General features: G+C 45.4%; 8 non-coding genes across 8 annotated transcripts; all 8 read left to right on the top strand.

The window, feature by feature from the left end:
* Positions 1 to 1994: 1994 nt before the first annotated feature.
* Positions 1995 to 2185, top strand: LOC130325421 (U2 spliceosomal RNA). Its single transcript, XR_008870245.1, has one exon. It is a non-coding gene; the product is annotated as a U2 spliceosomal RNA (small nuclear RNA).
* A 2122-nt stretch (positions 2186 to 4307) lies between these two features.
* On the top strand, positions 4308 to 4498 carry LOC130325478 (U2 spliceosomal RNA). The gene has a single exon (XR_008870296.1). It is a non-coding gene; the product is annotated as a U2 spliceosomal RNA (small nuclear RNA).
* Positions 4499 to 6607: 2109 nt separating this feature from the next.
* On the top strand, positions 6608 to 6798 carry LOC130325477 (U2 spliceosomal RNA). Its single transcript, XR_008870295.1, has one exon. It is a non-coding gene; the product is annotated as a U2 spliceosomal RNA (small nuclear RNA).
* A 2087-nt stretch (positions 6799 to 8885) lies between these two features.
* LOC130325567 (U2 spliceosomal RNA) lies at positions 8886 to 9076 on the top strand. The gene has a single exon (XR_008870362.1). It is a non-coding gene; the product is annotated as a U2 spliceosomal RNA (small nuclear RNA).
* Positions 9077 to 11175: 2099 nt separating this feature from the next.
* On the top strand, positions 11176 to 11366 carry LOC130325467 (U2 spliceosomal RNA). Its single transcript, XR_008870286.1, has one exon. It is a non-coding gene; the product is annotated as a U2 spliceosomal RNA (small nuclear RNA).
* A 2087-nt stretch (positions 11367 to 13453) lies between these two features.
* Positions 13454 to 13644, top strand: LOC130325566 (U2 spliceosomal RNA). The gene has a single exon (XR_008870361.1). It is a non-coding gene; the product is annotated as a U2 spliceosomal RNA (small nuclear RNA).
* A 7198-nt stretch (positions 13645 to 20842) lies between these two features.
* Positions 20843 to 21031, top strand: LOC130325499 (U2 spliceosomal RNA). The gene has a single exon (XR_008870309.1). It is a non-coding gene; the product is annotated as a U2 spliceosomal RNA (small nuclear RNA).
* A 2083-nt stretch (positions 21032 to 23114) lies between these two features.
* On the top strand, positions 23115 to 23305 carry LOC130325565 (U2 spliceosomal RNA). The gene has a single exon (XR_008870360.1). It is a non-coding gene; the product is annotated as a U2 spliceosomal RNA (small nuclear RNA).
* The last annotated feature ends 488 nt before the right edge of the window (positions 23306 to 23793 follow it).

Genomic DNA, 23793 nt, shown 5'->3' with positions numbered 1-23793 from the left:
CTGCTGCTGCAGCCAAAAAACAAAAGGTGGTGCTGCTGCTGCTTCTGCTTCTGCTTGTGTCTGGCCGCTGTTGGAGCGTCCAGGCACAGGACTTCTGCTGCTGCTGACTAAATGGCCTCCTTAATTGGATCATTTGAGTAGCCAGCACACCTGTGCAGGTAGGGCATGACATGATAGGCAGCTGCCTTGATAGCGGGTGGGTGCTGAATGTTCCTAATTGACAAAATAAGATTAATGCTTATGAAGAAATATAAAATCTCATCCCTTCCCCAATATCGCGCCACACCCCTACCCCTTAATTCCCTGGTTGAACTTGATGGACATATGTCTTTTTTCGACCGTACTAACTATGTAACTATGTAACATAACATGGGGGGGGGGGGGTCTCCTGGCTGTTCACACAGGTGTGTCATTGCTGTACATTGACCATGCATTGCTTCTGTGGTATTGCAAAGGCAAAGACAAATGCTTCCAGCCATCCATTGCACTAATGGATTGGTCATCAGCTGGCTGTCTATGTCCCGCATCAATATAGACCAAAGTACAGAGGGTTAGGCTATGCTATTGTGCACCTACCTGATGCATCAGAAGGTGCGAGGCCCTTGCTAAATTCTGTGCACAGACTTTGAGATCTATACTTTAGACTGTATCTAAACCTGCTCCAACATGGACTGACATTCTGGCCTACTTTCAGCCGATGCGACTTGTCTGTCGCTGAACAGTCGCTTTTTATGTATTCAGCACCTATGTATAATGTTGTAAAAATGCTCTAGAAGCTAAAGTCGCAGAAATGTCACACATATTTGGCCTGCAACTTTCTGTGCGACAAATTCAGACAGGAAAAATCAGTATAAATCCTTAGAAAATTATCCCCCAGTGTCTCCATCTGCTGGCGGTATTGAATAAGCATTGCTGCACTGATGGGGTATGCATTAGACGAAAAAAAAGAAGAAAAAGAAGAATAATACGCCCAGAAAAGAGGCGAAAAGGAGAAAAACGTAAAAAAACGTGAAAAAAAAGTAAGAGGAAGAGAAGGGAAAAAAAGGTGGAAATGGGTTTAAAAGTGATTTCGGCGGAGAAATATATATATATATATATATATATATATATATATATATATACGCGCACACACACACATATATATAAACGTATTCTCCGTTGAGATATTGCAGCCGCTGCTGTATCCAGGCCCAGGAGCCTTAGCACTGTGCTGTGATGTCACTCAATACCACTGACATCACTAGGTGTAAACAACATCTCTCCTTTGCTGTGTATGTGACTATGGAGCTGTTTGGTGATGTCGTCTATTATGGCCTTCATAGAAGCAACAGGAGATTGTTGCATCCATCTAGAACCCTCAGAACTACAGTGCTATGATGTCACTCACTTCCACAGGCCTTGCAGAGTGTAAACAACAACAACCCAGCTTTGTTGTGTATGTAACCATAGGGATTTGTGATGTCACCTAGAACCTTCACAGCAGCGACAGCTTTATGAGGAGCATCAGCACTGCTCTGCCTGAGCAGAACCATCACCGCCATAGGTTGTCAAATAACCCGGGTTTAACCCACACAGGTAAGTCCAATGGGGTGCAGGCATGTCCTCTATGCTTACAGCTTCCCGTGGGTGTTGGTTTGATACCGTTTGGGGACAGCCAAGGAGGCATCTGCAGGCAACAAAGGTAGGTGTGTGCTTGTGTGTGTGTTTCCTATGCAGATCCTAAGCCCAGTGTCACATGCAAGTAGGAGGAGTAAGAAGGGTTCCTGGCAAATCCGGGTTATGGATTGCATTTAAAAAGGCCCCGTGGGAGTGCAATGGGCCCCTGTCTTGCTGCTTAGCAATAATGGTATGGGTTTAGGTTCTGCTGTGTGTACTGGTGGTTGACTGCCCCCCAGCCCAGAGTGTGCATGGAAAATTGTCTGGCAGCCTCCCTGACAGCAAGCAGTGATAGTGCCCATGAAGGGCACCTTGTTGGGCCCGCCCCTTTCACGGTTATCGCTTCTCGGCCTTTTGGCTAAGATCAAGTGTAGTATCTGTTCTTATCAGTTTAATATCTGATACGTCCCCTATCTGGGGACCATATATTAAATGGATTTTTGAGAACGGGGGCCGATTTCGAAGCTTGCTTCCATCGCCCTATGCATTGACCCGATATGGCAGTATCTTCGGGTACAGTGCACCACCCCCTTACAGGGTTAAAAAGAAAGATTCCTACTTTCATTGCTACCTGCTTGCTGGCTAGCCAGCTAGCCAGCCCTGTGGGCCTTGCTGCTGCTGCAGCCAAAAAACAAAAGGTGGTGCTGCTGCTGCTTCTGCTGCTTCTGCTTCTGCTTGTGTCTGGCCGCTGTTGGAGCGTCCAGGCACAGGACTTCTGCTGCTGCTGACTAAATGGCCTCCTTAATTGGATCATTTGAGTAGCCAGCACACCTGTGCAGGTAGGGCATGACATGATAGGCAGCTGCCTTGATAGCGGGTGGGTGCTGAATGTTCCTAATTGACAAAATAAGATTAATGCTTATGAAGAAATATAAAATCTCATCCCTTCCCCAATATCGCGCCACACCCCTACCCCTTAATTCCCTGGTTGAACTTGATGGACATATGTCTTTTTTCGACCGTACTAACTATGTAACTATGTAACATAACATGGGGGGGGGGGGGGTCTCCTGGCTGTTCACACAGGTGTGTCATTGCTGTACATTGACCATGCATTGCTTCTGTGGTATTGCAAAGGCAAAGACAAATGCTTCCAGCCATCCATTGCACTAATGGATTGGTCATCAGCTGGCTGTCTATGTCCCGCATCAATATAGACCAAAGTACAGAGGGTTAGGCTATGCTATTGTGCACCTACCTGATGCATCAGAAGGTGCGAGGCCCTTGCTAAATTCTGTGCACAGACTTTGAGATCTATACTTTAGACTGTATCTAAACCTGCTCCAACATGGACTGACATTCTGGCCTACTTTCAGCCGATGCGACTTGTCTGTCGCTGAACAGTCGCTTTTTATGTATTCAGCACCTATGTATAATGTTGTAAAAATGCTCTAGAAGCTAAAGTCGCAGAAATGTCACACATATTTGGCCTGCAACTTTCTGTGCGACAAATTCAGACAGAAAAAATCAGTATAAATCCTTAGAAAATTATCCCCCAGTGTCTCCATCTGCTGGCGGTATTGAATAAGCATTGCTGCACTGATGGGGTATGCATTAGACGAAAAAAAAGAAGAAAAAGAAGAATAATACGCCCAGAAAAGAGGCGAAAAGGAGAAAAACGTAAAAAAACGTGAAAAAAAAGTAAGAGGAAGAGAAGGGAAAAAAAGGTGGAAATGGGTTTAAAAGTGATTTCGGCGGAGAAATATATATATATATATATATATATATATATATATATATATATATATATATATATATATACGCGCACACACACACATATATATAAACGTATTCTCCGTTGAGATATTGCAGCCGCTGCTGTGTCCAGGCCCAGGAGCCTTAGCACTGTGCTGTGATGTCACTCAATACCACTGACATCACTAGGTGTAAACAACATCTCTCCTTTGCTGTGTATGTGACTATGGAGCTGTTTGGTGATGTCGTCTATTATGGCCTTCATAGAAGCAACAGGAGATTGTTGCATCCATCTAGAACCCTCAGAACTACAGTGCTATGATGTCACTCACTTCCACAGGCCTTGCAGAGTGTAAACAACAACAACCCAGCTTTGTTGTGTATGTAACCATAGGGATTTGTGATGTCACCTAGAACCTTCACAGCAGCGACAGCTTTATGAGGAGCATCAGCACTGCTCTGCCTGAGCAGAACCATCACCGCCATAGGTTGTCAAATAACCCGGGTTTAACCCACACAGGTAAGTCCAATGGGGTGCAGGCATGTCCTCTATGCTTACAGCTTCCCGTGGGTGTTGGTTTGATACCGTTTGGGGACAGCCAAGGAGGCATCTGCAGGCAACAAAGGTAGGTGTGTGCTTGTGTGTGTGTTTCCTATGCAGATCCTAAGCCCAGTGTCACATGCAAGTAGGAGGAGTAAGAAGGGTTCCTGGCAAATCCGGGTTATGGATTGCATTTAAAAAGGCCCCGTGGGAGTGCAATGGGCCCCTGTCTTGCTGCTTAGCAATAATGGTATGGGTGCAATAATGGTATGGGTTTAGGTTCTGCTGTGTGTACTGGTGGTTGACTGCCCCCCAGCCCAGAGTGTGCATGGAAAATTGTCTGGCAGCCTCCCTGACAGCAAGCAGTGATAGTGCCCATGAAGGGCACCTTGTTGGGCCCGCCCCTTTCACGGTTATCGCTTCTCGGCCTTTTGGCTAAGATCAAGTGTAGTATCTGTTCTTATCAGTTCAATATCTGATACGTCCCCTATCTGGGGACCATATATTAAATGGATTTTTGAGAACGGGGGCCGATTTCGAAGCTTGCTTCCGTCGCCCTATGCATTGACCCGATATGGCAGTATCTTCGGGTACAGTGCACCACCCCCTTACAGGGTTAAAAAGAAAGATTCCTACTTTCATTGCTACCTGCTTGCTGGCTAGCCAGCTAGCCAGCCCTGTGGGCCTTGCTGCTGCTGCAGCCAAAAAACAAAAGGTGGTGCTGCTGCTGCTTCTGCTTCTGCTTGTGTCTGGCCGCTGTTGGAGCGTCCAGGCACAGGACTTCTGCTGCTGCTGACTAAATGGCCTCCTTAATTGGATCATTTGAGTAGCCAGCACACCTGTGCAGGTAGGGCATGACATGATAGGCAGCTGCCTTGATAGCGGGTGGGTGCTGAATGTTCCTAATTGACAAAATAAGATTAATGCTTATGAAGAAATATAAAATCTCATCCCTTCCCCAATATCGCGCCACACCCCCTACCCCTTAATTCCCTGGTTGAACTTGATGGACATATGTCTTTTTTCGACCGTACTAACTATATAACTATGTAACATAACATGGGGGGGGGGGGGGGTCTCCTGGCTGTTCACACAGGTGTGTCATTGCTGTACATTGACCATGCATTGCTTCTGTGGTATTGCAAAGGCAAAGACAAATGCTTCCAGCCATCCATTGCACTAATGGATTGGTCATCAGCTGGCTGTCTATGTCCCGCATCAATATAGACCAAAGTACAGAGGGTTAGGCTATGCTATTGTGCACCTACCTGATGCATCAGAAGGTGCGAGGCCCTTGCTAAATTCTGTGCACAGACTTTGAGATCTATACTTTAGACTGTATCTAAACCTGCTCCAACATGGACTGACATTCTGGCCTACTTTCAGCCGATGCGACTTGTCTGTCGCTGAACAGTCGCTTTTTATGTATTCAGCACCTATGTATAATGTTGTAAAAATGCTCTAGAAGCTAAAGTCGCAGAAATGTCACACATATTTGGCCTGCAACTTTCTGTGCGACAAATTCAGACAGGAAAAATCAGTATAAATCCTTAGAAAATTATCCCCCAGTGTCTCCATCTGCTGGCGGTATTGAATAAGCATTGCTGCACTGATGGGGTATGCATTAGACGAAAAAAAAGAAGAAAAAGAAGAATAATACGCCCAGAAAAGAGGCGAAAAGGAGAAAAACGTAAAAAAACGTGAAAAAAAAGTAAGAGGAAGAGAAGGGAAAAAAAGGTGGAAATGGGTTTAAAAGTGATTTCGGCGGAGAAATATATATATATATATATATATATATATATATATATATATATATATATATATACGCGCACACACACACATATATATAAACGTATTCTCCGTTGAGATATTGCAGCCGCTGCTGTGTCCAGGCCCAGGAGCCTTAGCACTGTGCTGTGATGTCACTCAATACCACTGACATCACTAGGTGTAAACAACATCTCTCCTTTGCTGTGTATGTGACTATGGAGCTGTTTGGTGATGTCGTCTATTATGGCCTTCATAGAAGCAACAGGAGATTGTTGCATCCATCTAGAACCCTCAGAACTACAGTGCTATGATGTCACTCACTTCCACAGGCCTTGCAGAGTGTAAACAACAACAACCCAGCTTTGTTGTGTATGTAACCATAGGGATTTGTGATGTCACCTAGAACCTTCACAGCAGCGACAGCTTTATGAGGAGCATCAGCACTGCTCTGCCTGAGCAGAACCATCACCGCCATAGGTTGTCAAATAACCCGGGTTTAACCCACACAGGTAAGTCCAATGGGGTGCAGGCATGTCCTCTATGCTTACAGCTTCCCGTGGGTGTTGGTTTGATACCGTTTGGGGACAGCCAAGGAGGCATCTGCAGGCAACAAAGGTAGGTGTGTGCTTGTGTGTGTGTTTCCTATGCAGATCCTAAGCCCAGTGTCACATGCAAGTAGGAGGAGTAAGAAGGGTTCCTGGCAAATCCGGGTTATGGATTGCATTTAAAAAGGCCCCGTGGGAGTGCAATGGGCCCCTGTCTTGCTGCTTAGCAATAATGGTATGGGTGCAATAATGGTATGGGTTTAGGTTCTGCTGTGTGTACTGGTGGTTGACTGCCCCCCAGCCCAGAGTGTGCATGGAAAATTGTCTGGCAGCCTCCCTGACAGCAAGCAGTGATAGTGCCCATGAAGGGCACCTTGTTGGGCCCGCCCCTTTCACGGTTATCGCTTCTCGGCCTTTTGGCTAAGATCAAGTGTAGTATCTGTTCTTATCAGTTCAATATCTGATACGTCCCCTATCTGGGGACCATATATTAAATGGATTTTTGAGAACGGGGGCCGATTTCGAAGCTTGCTTCCGTCGCCCTATGCATTGACCCGATATGGCAGTATCTTCGGGTACAGTGCACCACCCCCTTACAGGGTTAAAAAGAAAGATTCCTACTTTCATTGCTACCTGCTTGCTGGCTAGCCAGCTAGCCAGCCCTGTGGGCCTTGCTGCTGCTGCAGCCAAAAAACAAAAGGTGGTGCTGCTGCTGCTTCTGCTTCTGCTTGTGTCTGGCCGCTGTTGGAGCGTCCAGGCACAGGACTTCTGCTGCTGCTGACTAAATGGCCTCCTTAATTGGATCATTTGAGTAGCCAGCACACCTGTGCAGGTAGGGCATGACATGATAGGCAGCTGCCTTGATAGCGGGTGGGTGCTGAATGTTCCTAATTGACAAAATAAGATTAATGCTTATGAAGAAATATAAAATCTCATCCCTTCCCCAATATCGCGCCACACCCCTACCCCTTAATTCCCTGGTTGAACTTGATGGACATATGTCTTTTTTCGACCGTACTAACTATATAACTATGTAACATAACATGGGGGGGGGGGGGGGTCTCCTGGCTGTTCACACAGGTGTGTCATTGCTGTACATTGACCATGCATTGCTTCTGTGGTATTGCAAAGGCAAAGACAAATGCTTCCAGCCATCCATTGCACTAATGGATTGGTCATCAGCTGGCTGTCTATGTCCCGCATCAATATAGACCAAAGTACAGAGGGTTAGGCTATGCTATTGTGCACCTACCTGATGCATCAGAAGGTGCGAGGCCCTTGCTAAATTCTGTGCACAGACTTTGAGATCTATACTTTAGACTGTATCTAAACCTGCTCCAACATGGACTGACATTCTGGCCTACTTTCAGCCGATGCGACTTGTCTGTCGCTGAACAGTCGCTTTTTATGTATTCAGCACCTATGTATAATGTTGTAAAAATGCTCTAGAAGCTAAAGTCGCAGAAATGTCACACATATTTGGCCTGCAACTTTCTGTGCGACAAATTCAGACAGGAAAAATCAGTATAAATCCTTAGAAAATTATCCCCCAGTGTCTCCATCTGCTGGCGGTATTGAATAAGCATTGCTGCACTGATGGGGTATGCATTAGACGAAAAAAAAGAAGAAAAAGAAGAATAATACGCCCAGAAAAGAGGCGAAAAGGAGAAAAACGTAAAAAAACGTGAAAAAAAAGTAAGAGGAAGAGAAGGGAAAAAAAGGTGGAAATGGGTTTAAAAGTGATTTCGGCGGAGAAATATATATATATATATATATATATATATATATATATATATATATATATACGCGCACACACACACATATATATAAACGTATTCTCCGTTGAGATATTGCAGCCGCTGCTGTATCCAGGCCCAGGAGCCTTAGCACTGTGCTGTGATGTCACTCAATACCACTGACATCACTAGGTGTAAACAACATCTCTCCTTTGCTGTGTATGTGACTATGGAGCTGTTTGGTGATGTCGTCTATTATGGCCTTCATAGAAGCAACAGGAGATTGTTGCATCCATCTAGAACCCTCAGAACTACAGTGCTATGATGTCACTCACTTCCACAGGCCTTGCAGAGTGTAAACAACAACAACCCAGCTTTGTTGTGTATGTAACCATAGGGATTTGTGATGTCACCTAGAACCTTCACAGCAGCGACAGCTTTATGAGGAGCATCAGCACTGCTCTGCCTGAGCAGAACCATCACCGCCATAGGTTGTCAAATAACCCGGGTTTAACCCACACAGGTAAGTCCAATGGGGTGCAGGCATGTCCTCTATGCTTACAGCTTCCCGTGGGTGTTGGTTTGATACCGTTTGGGGACAGCCAAGGAGGCATCTGCAGGCAACAAAGGTAGGTGTGTGCTTGTGTGTGTGTTTCCTATGCAGATCCTAAGCCCAGTGTCACATGCAAGTAGGAGGAGTAAGAAGGGTTCCTGGCAAATCCGGGTTATGGATTGCATTTAAAAAGGCCCCGTGGGAGTGCAATGGGCCCCTGTCTTGCTGCTTAGCAATAATGGTATGGGTTTAGGTTCTGCTGTGTGTACTGGTGGTTGACTGCCCCCCAGCCCAGAGTGTGCATGGAAAATTGTCTGGCAGCCTCCCTGACAGCAAGCAGTGATAGTGCCCATGAAGGGCACCTTGTTGGGCCCGCCCCTTTCACGGTTATCGCTTCTCGGCCTTTTGGCTAAGATCAAGTGTAGTATCTGTTCTTATCAGTTTAATATCTGATACGTCCCCTATCTGGGGACCATATATTAAATGGATTTTTGAGAACGGGGGCCGATTTCGAAGCTTGCTTCCATCGCCCTATGCATTGACCCGATATGGCAGTATCTTCGGGTACAGTGCACCACCCCCTTACAGGGTTAAAAAGAAAGATTCCTACTTTCATTGCTACCTGCTTGCTGGCTAGCCAGCTAGCCAGCCCTGTGGGCCTTGCTGCTGCTGCAGCCAAAAAACAAAAGGTGGTGCTGCTGCTGCTTCTGCTGCTTCTGCTTCTGCTTGTGTCTGGCCGCTGTTGGAGCGTCCAGGCACAGGACTTCTGCTGCTGCTGACTAAATGGCCTCCTTAATTGGATCATTTGAGTAGCCAGCACACCTGTGCAGGTAGGGCATGACATGATAGGCAGCTGCCTTGATAGCGGGTGGGTGCTGAATGTTCCTAATTGACAAAATAAGATTAATGCTTATGAAGAAATATAAAATCTCATCCCTTCCCCAATATCGCGCCACACCCCTACCCCTTAATTCCCTGGTTGAACTTGATGGACATATGTCTTTTTTCGACCGTACTAACTATGTAACTATGTAACATAACATGGGGGGGGGGGGGGTCTCCTGGCTGTTCACACAGGTGTGTCATTGCTGTACATTGACCATGCATTGCTTCTGTGGTATTGCAAAGGCAAAGACAAATGCTTCCAGCCATCCATTGCACTAATGGATTGGTCATCAGCTGGCTGTCTATGTCCCGCATCAATATAGACCAAAGTACAGAGGGTTAGGCTATGCTATTGTGCACCTACCTGATGCATCAGAAGGTGCGAGGCCCTTGCTAAATTCTGTGCACATACTTTGAGATCTATACTTTAGACTGTATCTAAACCTGCTCCAACATGGACTGACATTCTGGCCTACTTTCAGCCGATGCGACTTGTCTGTCGCTGAACAGTCGCTTTTTATGTATTCAGCACCTATGTATAATGTTGTAAAAATGCTCTAGAAGCTAAAGTCGCAGAAATGTCACACATATTTGGCCTGCAACTTTCTGTGCGACAAATTCAGACAGGAAAAATCAGTATAAATCCTTAGAAAATTATCCCCCAGTGTCTCCATCTGCTGGCGGTATTGAATAAGCATTGCTGCACTGATGGGGTATGCATTAGACGAAAAAAAAGAAGAAAAAGAAGAATAATACGCCCAGAAAAGAGGCGAAAAGGAGAAAAACGTAAAAAAACGTGAAAAAAAAGTAAGAGGAAGAGAAGGGAAAAAAAGGTGGAAATGGGTTTAAAAGTGATTTCGGCGGAGAAATATATATATATATATATATATATATATATATATATATATATATATATATATACGCGCACACACACACATATATATAAACGTATTCTCCGTTGAGATATTGCAGCCGCTGCTGTGTCCAGGCCCAGGAGCCTTAGCACTGTGCTGTGATGTCACTCAATACCACTGACATCACTAGGTGTAAACAACATCTCTCCTTTGCTGTGTATGTGACTATGGAGCTGTTTGGTGATGTCGTCTATTATGGCCTTCATAGAAGCAACAGGAGATTGTTGCATCCATCTAGAACCCTCAGAACTACAGTGCTATGATGTCACTCACTTCCACAGGCCTTGCAGAGTGTAAACAACAACAACCCAGCTTTGTTGTGTATGTAACCATAGGGATTTGTGATGTCACCTAGAACCTTCACAGCAGCGACAGCTTTATGAGGAGCATCAGCACTGCTCTGCCTGAGCAGAACCATCACCGCCATAGGTTGTCAAATAACCCGGGTTTAACCCACACAGGTAAGTCCAATGGGGTGCAGGCATGTCCTCTATGCTTACAGCTTCCCGTGGGTGTTGGTTTGATACCGTTTGGGGACAGCCAAGGAGGCATCTGCAGGCAACAAAGGTAGGTGTGTGCTTGTGTGTGTGTTTCCTATGCAGATCCTAAGCCCAGTGTCACATGCAAGTAGGAGGAGTAAGAAGGGTTCCTGGCAAATCCGGGTTATGGATTGCATTTAAAAAGGCCCCGTGGGAGTGCAATGGGCCCCTGTCTTGCTGCTTAGCAATAATGGTATGGGTTTAGGTTCTGCTGTGTGTACTGGTGGTTGACTGCCCCCCAGCCCAGAGTGTGCATGGAAAATTGTCTGGCAGCCTCCCTGACAGCAAGCAGTGATAGTGCCCATGAAGGGCACCTTGTTGGGCCCGCCCCTTTCACGGTTATCGCTTCTCGGCCTTTTGGCTAAGATCAAGTGTAGTATCTGTTCTTATCAGTTTAATATCTGATACGTCCCCTATCTGGGGACCATATATTAAATGGATTTTTGAGAACGGGGGCCGATTTCGAAGCTTGCTTCCGTCGCCCTATGCATTGACCCGATATGGCAGAATCTTCGGGTACAGTGCACCACCCCCTTACAGGGTTAAAAAGAAAGATTCCTACTTTCATTGCTACCTGCTTGCTGGCTAGCCAGCTAGCCAGCCCTGTGGGCCTTGCTGCTGCTGCAGCCAAAAAACAAAAGGTGGTGCTGCTGCTGCTTCTGCTGCTTCTGCTTCTGCTTGTGTCTGGCCGCTGTTGGAGCGTCCAGGCACAGGACTTCTGCTGCTGCTGACTAAATGGCCTCCTTAATTGGATCATTTGAGTAGCCAGCACACCTGTGCAGGTAGGGCATGACATGATAGGCAGCTGCCTTGATAGCGGGTGGGTGCTGAATGTTCCTAATTGACAAAATAAGATTAATGCTTATGAAGAAATATAAAATCTCATCCCTTCCCCAATATCGCGCCACACCCCTACCCCTTAATTCCCTGGTTGAACTTGATGGACATATGTCTTTTTTCGACCGTACTAACTATGTAACTATGTAACATAACATGGGGGGGGGGGGGGGTCTCCTGGCTGTTCACACAGGTGTGTCATTGCTGTACATTGACCATGCATTGCTTCTGTGGTATTGCAAAGGCAAAGACAAATGCTTCCAGCCATCCATTGCACTAATGGATTGGTCATCAGCTGGCTGTCTATGTCCCGCATCAATATAGACCAAAGTACAGAGGGTTAGGCTATGCTATTGTGCACCTACCTGATGCATCAGAAGGTGCGAGGCCCTTGCTAAATTCTGTGCACAGACTTTGAGATCTATACTTTAGACTGTATCTAAACCTGCTCCAACATGGACTGACATTCTGGCCTACTTTCAGCCGATGCGACTTGTCTGTCGCTGAACAGTCGCTTTTTATGTATTCAGCACCTATGTATAATGTTGTAAAAATGCTCTAGAAGCTAAAGTCGCAGAAATGTCACACATATTTGGCCTGCAACTTTCTGTGCGACAAATTCAGACAGGAAAAATCAGTATAAATCCTTAGAAAATTATCCCCCAGTGTCTCCATCTGCTGGCGGTATTGAATAAGCATTGCTGCACTGATGGGGTATGCATTAGACGAAAAAAAGAAGAAAAAGAAGAATAATACGCCCAGAAAAGAGGCGAAAAGGAGAAAAACGTAAAAAAACGTGAAAAAAAAGTAAGAGGAAGAGAAGGGAAAAAAAGGTGGAAATGGGTTTAAAAGTGATTTTGGCGGAGAAATATATATATATATATATATATATATATATATATATATATACGCGCACACACACACATATATATAAACGTATTCTCCGTTGAGATATTGCAGCCGCTGCTGTGTCCAGGCCCAGGAGCCTTAGCACTGTGCTGTGATGTCACACAATACCACTGACATCACTAGGTGTAAACAACATCTCTCCTTTGCTGTGTATGTGACTATGGAGCTGTTTGGTGATGTCGTCTATTATGGCCTTCATAGAAGCAACAGGAGATTGTTGCATCCATCTAGAACCCTCAGAACTACAGTGCTATGATGTCACTCACTTCCACAGGCCTTGCAGAGTGTAAACAACAACAACCCAGCTTTGTTGTGTATGTAACCATAGGGATTTGTGATGTCACCTAGAACCTTCACAGCAGCGACAGCTTTATGAGGAGCATCAGCACTGCTCTGCCTGAGCAGAACCATCACCGCCATAGGTTGTCAAATAACCCGGGTTTAACCCACACAGGTAAGTCCAATGGGGTGCAGGCATGTCCTCTATGCTTACAGCTTCCCGTGGGTGTTGGTTTGATACCGTTTGGGGACAGCCAAGGAGGCATCTGCAGGCAACAAAGGTAGGTGTGTGCTTGTGTGTGTGTTTCCTATGCAGATCCTAAGCCCAGTGTCACATGCAAGTAGGAGGAGTAAGAAGGGTTCCTGGCAAATCCGGGTTATGGATTGCATTTAAAAAGGCCCCGTGGGAGTGCAATGGGCCCCTGTCTTGCTGCTTAGCAATAATGGTATGGGTTTAGGTTCTGCTGTGTGTACTGGTGGTTGACTGCCCCCCAGCCCAGAGTGTGCATGGAAAATTGTCTGGCAGCCTCCCTGACAGCAAGCAGTGATAGTGCCCATGAAGGGCACCTTGTTGGGCCCGCCCCTTTCACGGTTATCGCTTCTCGGCCTTTTGGCTAAGATCAAGTGTAGTATCTGTTCTTATCAGTTTAATATCTGATACGTCCCCTATCTGGGGACCATATATTAAATGGATTTTTGAGAACGGGGGCCGATTTCGAAGCTTGCTTCCGTCGCCCTATGCATTGACCCGATATGGCAGTATCTTCGGGTACAGTGCACCACCCCCTTACAGGGTTAAAAAGAAAGATTCCTACTTTCATTGCTACCTGCTTGCTGGCTAGCCAGCTAGCCAGCCCTGTGGGCCTTGCTGCTGCTGCAGCCAAAAAACAAAAGGTGGTGCTGCTGCTGCTTCTGCTGCTTCTGCTTCTGCTTGTGTCTGGCCGCTGTTGGAGCGTCCAGGCACAGGACTTCTGCTGCTGCTGACTAAATGGCCTCCTTAATTGGATCATTTGAGTAGCCAGCACACCTGTGCAGGTAGGGCATGACATGATAGGCAGCTGCCTTGATAGCGGGTGGGTGCTGAATGTTCCTAATTGACAAAATAAGATTAATGCTTATGAAGAAATATAAAATCTCATCCCTTCCCCAATATCGCGCCACACCCCTACCCCTTAATTCCCTGGTTGAACTTGATGGACATATGTCTTTTTTCGACCGTACTAACTATGTAACTATGTAACATAACATGGGGGGGGGGGGGGGGGGGTCTCCTGGCTGTTCACACAGGTGTGTCATTGCTGTACATTGACCATGCATTGCTTCTGTGGTATTGCAAAGGCAAAGACAAATGCTTCCAGCCATCCATTGCACTAATGGATTGGTCATCAGCTGGCTGTCTATGTCCCGCATCAATATAGACCAAAGTACAGAGGGTTAGGCTATGCTATTGTGCACCTACCTGATGCATCAGAAGGTGCGAGGCCCTTGCTAAATTCTGTGCACAGACTTTGAGATCTATACTTTAGACTGTATCTAAACCTGCTCCAACATGGACTGACATTCTGGCCTACTTTCAGCCGATGCGACTTGTCTGTCGCTGAACAGTCGCTTTTTATGTATTCAGCACCTATGTATAATGTTGTAAAAATGCTCTAGAAGCTAAAGTCGCAGAAATGTCACACATATTTGGCCTGCAACTTTCTGTGCGACAAATTCAGACAGGAAAAATCAGTATAAATCCTTAGAAAATTATCCCCCAGTGTCTCCATCTGCTGGCGGTATTGAATAAGCATTGCTGCACTGATGGGGTATGCATTAGACGAAAAAAAAGAAGAAAAAGAAGAATAATACGCCCAGAAAAGAGGCGAAAAGGAGAAAAACGTAAAAAAACGTGAAAAAAAAGTAAGAGGAAGAGAAGGGAAAAAAAGGTGGAAATGGGTTTAAAAGTGATTTCGGCGGAGAAATATATATATATATATATATATATATATATATATATATATATATATATACGCGCACACACACACATATATATAAACGTATTCTCTGTTGAGATATTGCAGCCGCTGCTGTGTCCAGGCCCAGGAGCCTTAGCACTGTGCTGTGATGTCACTCAATACCACTGACATCACTAGGTGTAAACAACATCTCTCCTTTGCTGTGTATGTGACTATGGAGCTGTTTGGTGATGTCGTCTATTATGGCCTTCATAGAAGCAACAGGAGATTGTTGCATCCATCTAGAACCCTCAGAACTACAGTGCTATGATGTCACTCACTTCCACAGGCCTTGCAGAGTGTAAACAACAACAACCCAGCTTTGTTGTGTATGTAACCATAGGGATTTGTGATGTCACCTAGAACCTTCACAGCAGCGACAGCTTTATGAGGAGCATCAGCACTGCTCTGCCTGAGCAGAACCATCACCGCCATAGGTTGTCAAATAACCCGGGTTTAACCCACACAGGTAAGTCCAATGGGGTGCAGGCATGTCCTCTATGCTTACAGCTTCCCGTGGGTGTTGGTTTGATACCGTTTGAGGACAGCCAAGGAGGCATCTGCAGGCAACAAAGGTAGGTGTGTGCTTGTGTGTGTGTTTCCTATGCAGATCCTAAGCCCAGTGTCACATGCAAGTAGGAGGAGTAAGAAGGGTTCCTGGCAAATCCGGGTTATGGATTGCATTTAAAAAGGCCCCGTGGGAGTGCAATGGGCCCCTGTCTTGCTGCTTAGCAATAATGGTATGGGTTTAGGTTCTGCTGTGTGTACTGGTGGTTGACTGCCCCCCAGCCCAGAGTGTGCATGGAAAATTGTCTGGCAGCCTCCCTGACAGCAAGCAGTGATAGTGCCCATGAAGGGCACCTTGTTGGGCCCGCCCCTTTCACGGTTATCGCTTCTCGGCCTTTTGGCTAAGATCAAGTGTCTTGCCCTAAGGTATTCGGGTACCCCTCTCCTCGGCCTTGTGGGATCGCCCAGGTTTATTGCCTGGGCTTCACCCACCTGCTGCTATTGGGGAGAGGGCTTAGTCCCAGGATAACGGGAAGGTGATCATCGGAGGACGGGTCTGCCGGAGAGGATGGCTAATGCGCCGAACGCTCCTAATACAGTACGGCTGTTTATCGAGGAGGAAAAGAGGAGTGCCTACGGGATTTTGCATGTCCAGCAGAAGGTCGTGGAGGGAGTGCTGAGGATGCCGCATGCTTCCATCTTCTGTGTCCAGGTCTTTCCCAGCCAAGGATTCTTTGACGTGACCTTCTACAACCTGGATGATCTCCGTACCTGTCTCTACCGGAGTAAGGAGAATGCTTCTCACCCTGACCTACAAGGGATCCGATTCATTTCCTGCGAGGCTCGGCCTAAGAAAGTTCCAGTGGTAGTGCATATGTACAACCCTTTTGTGCGGGATGAGGAGATCCAGACCTTTCTAAGAAGGTATTGTGTGTCTGTTTCTGGTGCGGAGAGGAAAAATAACATCCTGGGGACTTTCACAGGCATGAGACGTTTTTGGGTGGAGTTTAGGCCTGCCCCCGAGGGTGGTGCTGAAGGTTTTTGTCACCCCCCGCAGAACTTTGCGATAGGGAACAACAGGGGGTTTCTGCACTACCCGGGGATGCCAAGTTTTTGCCGGGACTGTTTTTGCTTTGGTCATACCAGAGAGAACTGTACAACCGGGCAGGTTTGCAGGAACTGCCACAAGCCTGATCACCGCACTGCAGACTGTCCCGAGAAACGCAAGTGTCATTTCTGTGGTTCTTCGGATCACCTGGCTAGGAGTTGCCCCACTTACCAGTCCGGGGCACCCCGATCATATGCAATGGCTCTTCGAGGTGGGACAGTTCCTGAGGACTCCAATGCTGCCAGGGCAGGCGATGCAGAGGTTAGCGTGCTGACCAGTGAAGCAGAGTCTGCCCCTGTTTTTCCTTCCATTTCTAGGTCTGTTCCGGATGCTTTGGTGGCAGAGGGGGAGAAGGCTGAGTCTGTTTCGGGGGCATCTGTTTCGGAGGCCTCTGATCCCCCAGAGGAGATGACTGTGGACAAAGAATCCTTGAAGAGAAAGATGCCGGTGGAAGAATCGGAGGATGACTGTCCGACTCCTCAGAGTCAAAGGATTGAGGACTTTCCTAGCCCGGGAAGGGAGGAGGCAGGTGGAGGGTCGTCATGTCAGATTGATTCTGACTCCTCTTTATCCTCCCTGGGCACAGGTTATTTGGAGGAATGTTCAGTCAAAAAATTGACAAAGACTCTTAAGTTTAAGGAAGGGGAGGCAAAAAATAAGGGTAGAGGTCGGGGAAAGGCTAGGCCTCCTTTTGATAATGCTTGATTTTGTATTTCCTTTTTTTCCTTCAAATGTTTGAATGAGTTTAACAATTGGTTCTCTAAATGTCCGCAGTATTAGATCTTTAGAAAGGAGATCCGCCATTTTTGATTTACTTTCTAGATATTCTTTTGATGTTCTAGGTCTCCAGGAGTGCTGCTTGGATGGGGAGCCAAATATCTCCTGGCCTTATGGGCAATCGGTATGGTCTGGTTCAATGGAACGTAATTCGGGGGTGGGGATTTTGTTCAAAAGTAATGAGTTTGTTGTTAAAAAAGTTGTCCATATTGTTCCGGGTAGGGTATTATTAGTGCATTTTATTTTCAGGGGTTTCACATATAAAGTAATTAATGTTTATGCTCCAACTGGGAGGAAGGAAAGAGGGGAGGTGTTTGAGAAATTATATTTCTTTTTGAGTGGGAGGGATGATGTGTTCCTTATAGGGGATTTCAATTGTATAATAACAGAGGGGGATAGGAGTAGTACTACGGTGGGTGGTGGGTCTGGTTTAGACAGTACTAGTAAGCAGCTTAAAGAGATTGTAAATTTATTTGGGTTAAAGGATTCCTTTGTTGCCCATAATGATGGTACTATCGGTTATACATATTTCTCTAACAATACAAGTTCGCGTATTGATTTCATTTTTGTCTCAAAACTAATGTCTGTTTCTAATTTCAGACGGAGGAGGTTACCGTTCACGGATCATGCCTGGATTGAGTGTGTGGTAAAAGGTGGTGGTCTAAGTGAGTATGGAAAGGGTGTTTGGAAGTTGAATGTGTCTTTATTGGATAATGAATGTGTATTACAAGAATATAGGGAGCGTTTTGATGGATGGGTGTTGAGGAAGGATGCATTTTATAGTGTGGTTGAGTGGTGGGAGTGGGTGAAGTTAGAGACTAAAAGGTTTTTTATTAAAAAAGGGTGTGAGAAAGGGAGGAAAGATAGAGAAGAGTATGAGAGATGGCAAAGAAGGTTAGAGTATTTGTATGAATTGAGGCGTTTGGGGATGAGTGTTGAGAAGGAGATTGAGGAAGCTCGTGGAAGTGTGAATGAGTGTCTGGAGAGGAATGGAAGGAAGATTATTGCACAGGCTAGGGTTGAAGTGAAAGAGAAGGATGAGAAATGTAGCAAATTTTTCTTTAAAAAGGCATTCAGTAAAAAAACTGAGATGATGAGTGTTTTTAAGAATGATGGGGTAGAGGTCTTTGGTAAGGATGAGGTGTTAGAGGAAGTGTGGAAGTTTTATTCTGATTTATTCACGGAGAAGGAGCGGGACGTGACTCTAGAGGAGGAATGTTTGGGATATGTGGATAAGCGTTTGGATGAAATTGATGGGTTCTTTATGGAAGAGGATGTGAGGAAGAGTGAGGTGGAGGATGCTGTGAATGGGATGAAGAAAGGAAAGGTGGCAGGGAGTGATGGTTTGCCTGTGGAATTTTATCTTGTGTTTTGGGATATGTTAGGGGATTATGTATGGGAGGTGTGTAAGGAAGTACTTAGGAGAGGGAAGTTATCTAAAAGTATGAGTGAGAGTGTGACTGTGTTATTGTTTAAAAAAGGGGATAAGAGGGATCTTAAAAATTGGAGGCCTATAGCGCTCTTGAATTGTGATTACAAAATTATTGCTAAAGTTATTGCGAATAGGTTAAAGGATGTGATTGATTGTATGGTAGGTGAGGAGCAAATGTGTGCAGTGCCTGATCGTAGGATTTCTGAATGTCTGTTAGGTCTGAGGGATGTATTGTGGGACTGTAAAACTAGGAAGCAAGGTGTGGCTGTTGTTACGGTGGATTTTGAAAAAGCGTATGATAGGGTGGTGCATGATTTATTGTTTAGGGTTTTGAGGAGGATGAATGTGCCGGACAGAATGGTGAAGTGGATTGAATGTTTGTATAGGGACATTTATAGTAAGATTCAGGTCAATGGTTTTCTGAGTAGGGAGGTGAGTATAAAATCTGGAGTGCGGCAGGGGTGTCCCCTGTCGCCAATTCTTTTTATTTGTATGATTGAGCCTTTGTTGGGGATGATTAGGAGAGATAAGGTGATGCGGGGTATAGAAATACCTGGTAGTCATGGGAAGGATATGCGAGTGATTGGTTACATGGATGATGTTACTGTTGTATGTAAGTCAATGGCAGGGGTAAGGCGTGCTAAGTTATTGACTGAGTGTTTCTGTTTAATGAGTGGGTTTAAGCTTAATGTTGGGAAGAGTGGTTGTAAATTTTTTGAGGGGTGGGGAGAGAGTGGGTTGTGCGAGTGGCCTGTGAGAGAGGGGGGTGTGGAAGTGCTTGGGGTGGTGTTTGATAATGATTTGTATGGGAAAGAAAGTTGGGAGAGGGTTTTGGGGAGGGTGGGGAATAAAATAAACTTCTGGTCTTTAAGGACTTTATCGATTGAGGGAAGGATTCTGGTTATTAAAGCTGTTATAATTCCTATTTTGCTTTATGTTAATTATGTGTTTCCTCCACCGGATAGGTGTCTGGCAAGAATTATCAGGGAGATCTTTGTTTTCTTATGGAATTCAAGGATGGAGAAATTGAGTCGTGGGAAGGTGGTGAAAAGCAGAATGCATGGTGGGAAAGGAATGATGAATGTGGAAGTGTTCCTGGCTGTGAAGTATGTCAGTTTTTGTCTCGCTGTAAGTAAGAAGGAATGTGTGTTTGGGTGCATGGTAAGGTATTTGGCTGGTAATGTGTTGTTGAAATATAAGCTAATGGAAAGGGACTTAAGGGTACCTGTAAGTTTTGAGGTTCCTTGGTTCTATCAGAGAATAGGGCGGTGTGTCAGGAAAAATAATCTGGAATGTGTGACTGAATGGAATGATAGTAAGAAGGTGATGAAAGTGTTGGAGCAGAGAGAAACAGTGGAATGTGTGGGAGGTCTGTCTGAGAAGGATTGTAAGGTAGTGTGGAAAAATGTCAGTCACAAGGAACTGACAAATAAACAAAAGGACTTGTCTTGGATGTTAGCTCATGGGTGTCTGCCAACAAGGGAATTTCAGAGGAGAAGGAGATTGGTAGACAGTGAAGTGTGTCCCAGGGATGGTTGCGGTGGATGTGAGAATTATGTACATGTGTTTTGGGAGTGTGGTTATGCGAAGTCTGTGTGGAGAAGAATGTCTGGTCTAATTAAAAATCTTACTGGAATTGAAATGTTATCCTTTAATATGATGATGTTTGGTTTGTGTGCAGTGGAGAGAGAGAAGGCAAGAGTGTTATGGTTCATAGTAAATTGTGTAAAAGAGGTTCTGTGGGATGTAAGGAATATTAGGATTTTCAATCAAACTGAAGTAAGTGTGAAGGAATGTCTGGGCATGATCCGTGGTAAAATTTACCTTTACGTATTATGTGATAGGAAAAACTATGGTTCTGATGATGCAGAGGGGATCTGGAAACACAAAAAATGGAAGTACTGGTTATGATTGTATTCTTATTTGTCTTTCTTTTTCTTTTCTTACAGATTATATCCTGATATGAAGGGACAGTTGGAGGGACAGAATCCGCTGCAATTTATTTTTTCTGAGGGAAAGTCATGAAGGGAAAGCTTTTTGTTATATGTACATGTAAAGACATGCTTCCTGTATATATTGTATATGTCAAATATGTGTTATTCATGTGTTTTTCAGATGAATATGTAATTTTTTGAATGATTTACTTGGTTATGTATTGTATATTTCCTTTTCAATAAAAAAAAAAAAAAAAAAAAAAATCTGTTCTTATCAGTTTAATATCTGATACGTCCCCTATCTGGGGACCATATATTAAATGGATTTTTGAGAACGGGGGCCGATTTCGAAGCTTGCTTCCGTCGCCCTATGCATTGACCCGATATGGCAGTATCTTCGGGTACAGTGCACCACCCCCTTACAGGGTTAAAAAGAAAGATTCCTACTTTCATTGCTACCTGCTTGCTGGCTAGCCAGCTAGCCAGCCCTGTGGGCCTTGCTGCTGCTGCAGCCAAAAAACAAAAGGTGGTGCTGCTGCTGCTTCTGCTTCTGCTTGTGTCTGGCCGCTGTTGGAGCGTCCAGGCACAGGACTTCTGCTGCTGCTGACTAAATGGCCTCCTTAATTGGATCATTTGAGTAGCCAGCACACCTGTGCAGGTAGGGCATGACATGATAGGCAGCTGCCTTGATAGCGGGTGGGTGCTGAATGTTCCTAATTGACAAAATAAGATTAATGCTTATAAAGAAATATAAAATCTCATCCCTTCCCCAACATCGCGCCACACCCCTACCCCTTAATTCCCTGGTTGAACTTGATGGACATATGTCTTTTTTCGACCGTACTAACTATGTAACTATGTAACATAACATGGGGGGGGGGGGGGGGGTCTCCTGGCTGTTCACACAGGTGTGTCATTGCTGTACATTGACCATGCATTGCTTCTGTGGTATTGCAAAGGCAAAGACAAATGCTTCCAGCCATCCATTGCACTAATGGATTGGTCATCAGCTGGCTGTCTATGTCCCGCATCAATATAGACCAAAGTACAGAGGGTTAGGCTATGCTATTGTGCACCTACCTGATGCATCAGAAGGTGCGAGGCCCTTGCTAAATTCTGTGCACAGACTTTGAGATCTATACTTTAGACTGTATCTAAACCTGCTCCAACATGGACTGACATTCTGGCCTACTTTCAGCCGATGCGACTTGTCTGTCGCTGAACAGTCGCTTTTTATGTATTCAGCACCTATGTATAATGTTGTAAAAATGCTCTAGAAGCTAAAGTCGCAGAAATGTCACACATATTTGGCCTGCAACTTTCTGTGCGACAAATTCAGACAGGAAAAATCAGTATAAATCCTTAGAAAATTATCCCCCAGTGTCTCCATCTGCTGGCGGTATTGAATAAGCATTGCTGCACTGATGGGGTATGCATTAGACGAAAAAAAAGAAGAAAAAGAAGAATAATATGCCCAGAAAAGAGGCGAAAAGGAGAAAAACGTAAAAAAACGTGAAAAAAAAGTAAGAGGAAGAGAAGGGAAAAAAAGGTGGAAATGGGTTTAAAAGTGATTTCGGCGGAGAAATATATATATATATATATATATATATATATATATATATATATACGCGCACACACACACATATATATAAACGTATTCTCCGTTGAGATATTGCAGCCGCTGCTGTGTCCAGGCCCAGGAGCCTTAGCACTGTGCTGTGATGTCACTCAATACCACTGACATCACTAGGTGTAAACAACATCTCTCCTTTGCTGTGTATGTGACTATGGAGCTGTTTGGTGATGTCGTCTATTATGGCCTTCATAGAAGCAACAGGAGATTGTTGCATCCATCTAGAACCCTCAGAACTACAGTGCTATGATGTCACTCACTTCCACAGGCCTTGCAGACTGTAAACAACAACAACCCAGCTTTGTTGTGTATGTAACCATAGGGATTTGTGATGTCACCTAGAACCTTCACAGCAGCGACAGCTTTATGAGGAGCATCAGCACTGCTCTGCCTGAGCAGAACCATCACCGCCATAGGTTGTCAAATAACCCGGGTTTAACCCACACAGGTAAGTCCAATGGGGTGCAGGCATGTCCTCTATGCTTACAGCTTCCCGTGGGTGTTGGTTTGATACCGTTTGGGGACAGCCAAGGAGGCATCTGCAGGCAACAAAGGTAGGTGTGTGCTTGTGTGTGTGTTTCCTATGCAGATCCTAAGCCCAGTGTCACATGCAAGTAGGAGGAGTAAGAAGGGTTCCTGGCAAATCCGGGTTATGGATTGCATTTAAAAAGGCCCCGTGGGAGTGCAATGGGCCCCTGTCTTGCTGCTTAGCAATAATGGTATGGGTTTAGGTTCTGCTGTGTGTACTGGTGGTTGACTGCCCCCCAGCCCAGAGTGTGCATGGAAAATTGTCTGGCAGCCTCCCTGACAGCAAGCAGTGATAGTGCCCATGAAGGGCACCTTGTTGGGCCCGCCCCTTTCACGGTTATCGCTTCTCGGCCTTTTGGCTAAGATCAAGTGTAGTATCTGTTCTTATCAGTTTAATATCTGATACGTCCCCTATCTGGGGACCATATATTAAATGGATTTTTGAGAACGGGGGCCGATTTCGAAGCTTGCTTCCGTCGCCCTATGCATTGACCCGATATGGCAGTATCTTCGGGTACAGTGCACCACCCCCTTACAGGGTTAAAAAGAAAGATTCCTACTTTCATTGCTACCTGCTTGCTGGCTAGCCAGCTAGCCAGCCCTGTGGGCCTTGCTGCTGCTGCAGCCAAAAAACAAAAGGTGGTGCTGCTGCTGCTTCTGCTGCTTCTGCTTCTGCTTGTGTCTGGCCGCTGTTGGAGCGTCCAGGCACAGGACTTCTGCTGCTGCTGACTAAATGGCCTCCTTAATTGCATCATTTGAGTAGCCAGCACACCTGTGCAGGTAGGGCATGACATGATAGGCAGCTGCCTTGATAGCGGGTGGGTGCTGAATGTTCCTAATTGACAAAATAAGATTAATGCTTATGAAGAAATATAAAATCTCATCCCTTCCCCAATATCGCGCCACACCCCTACCCCTTAATTCCCTGGTTGAACTTGATGGACATATGTCTTTTTTCGACCGTACTAACTATGTAACTATGTAACATAACATGGGGGGGGGGGGTCTCCTGGCTGTT

This window comes from Hyla sarda, unplaced genomic scaffold (genome assembly GCF_029499605.1).
Source record: "Hyla sarda isolate aHylSar1 unplaced genomic scaffold, aHylSar1.hap1 scaffold_272, whole genome shotgun sequence".
Taxonomy (NCBI): Eukaryota; Metazoa; Chordata; class Amphibia; order Anura; family Hylidae; genus Hyla; species Hyla sarda.
Note: the sequence above shows the minus strand (reverse complement) of the source record. Positions and strands in the feature narration are given on the sequence as shown.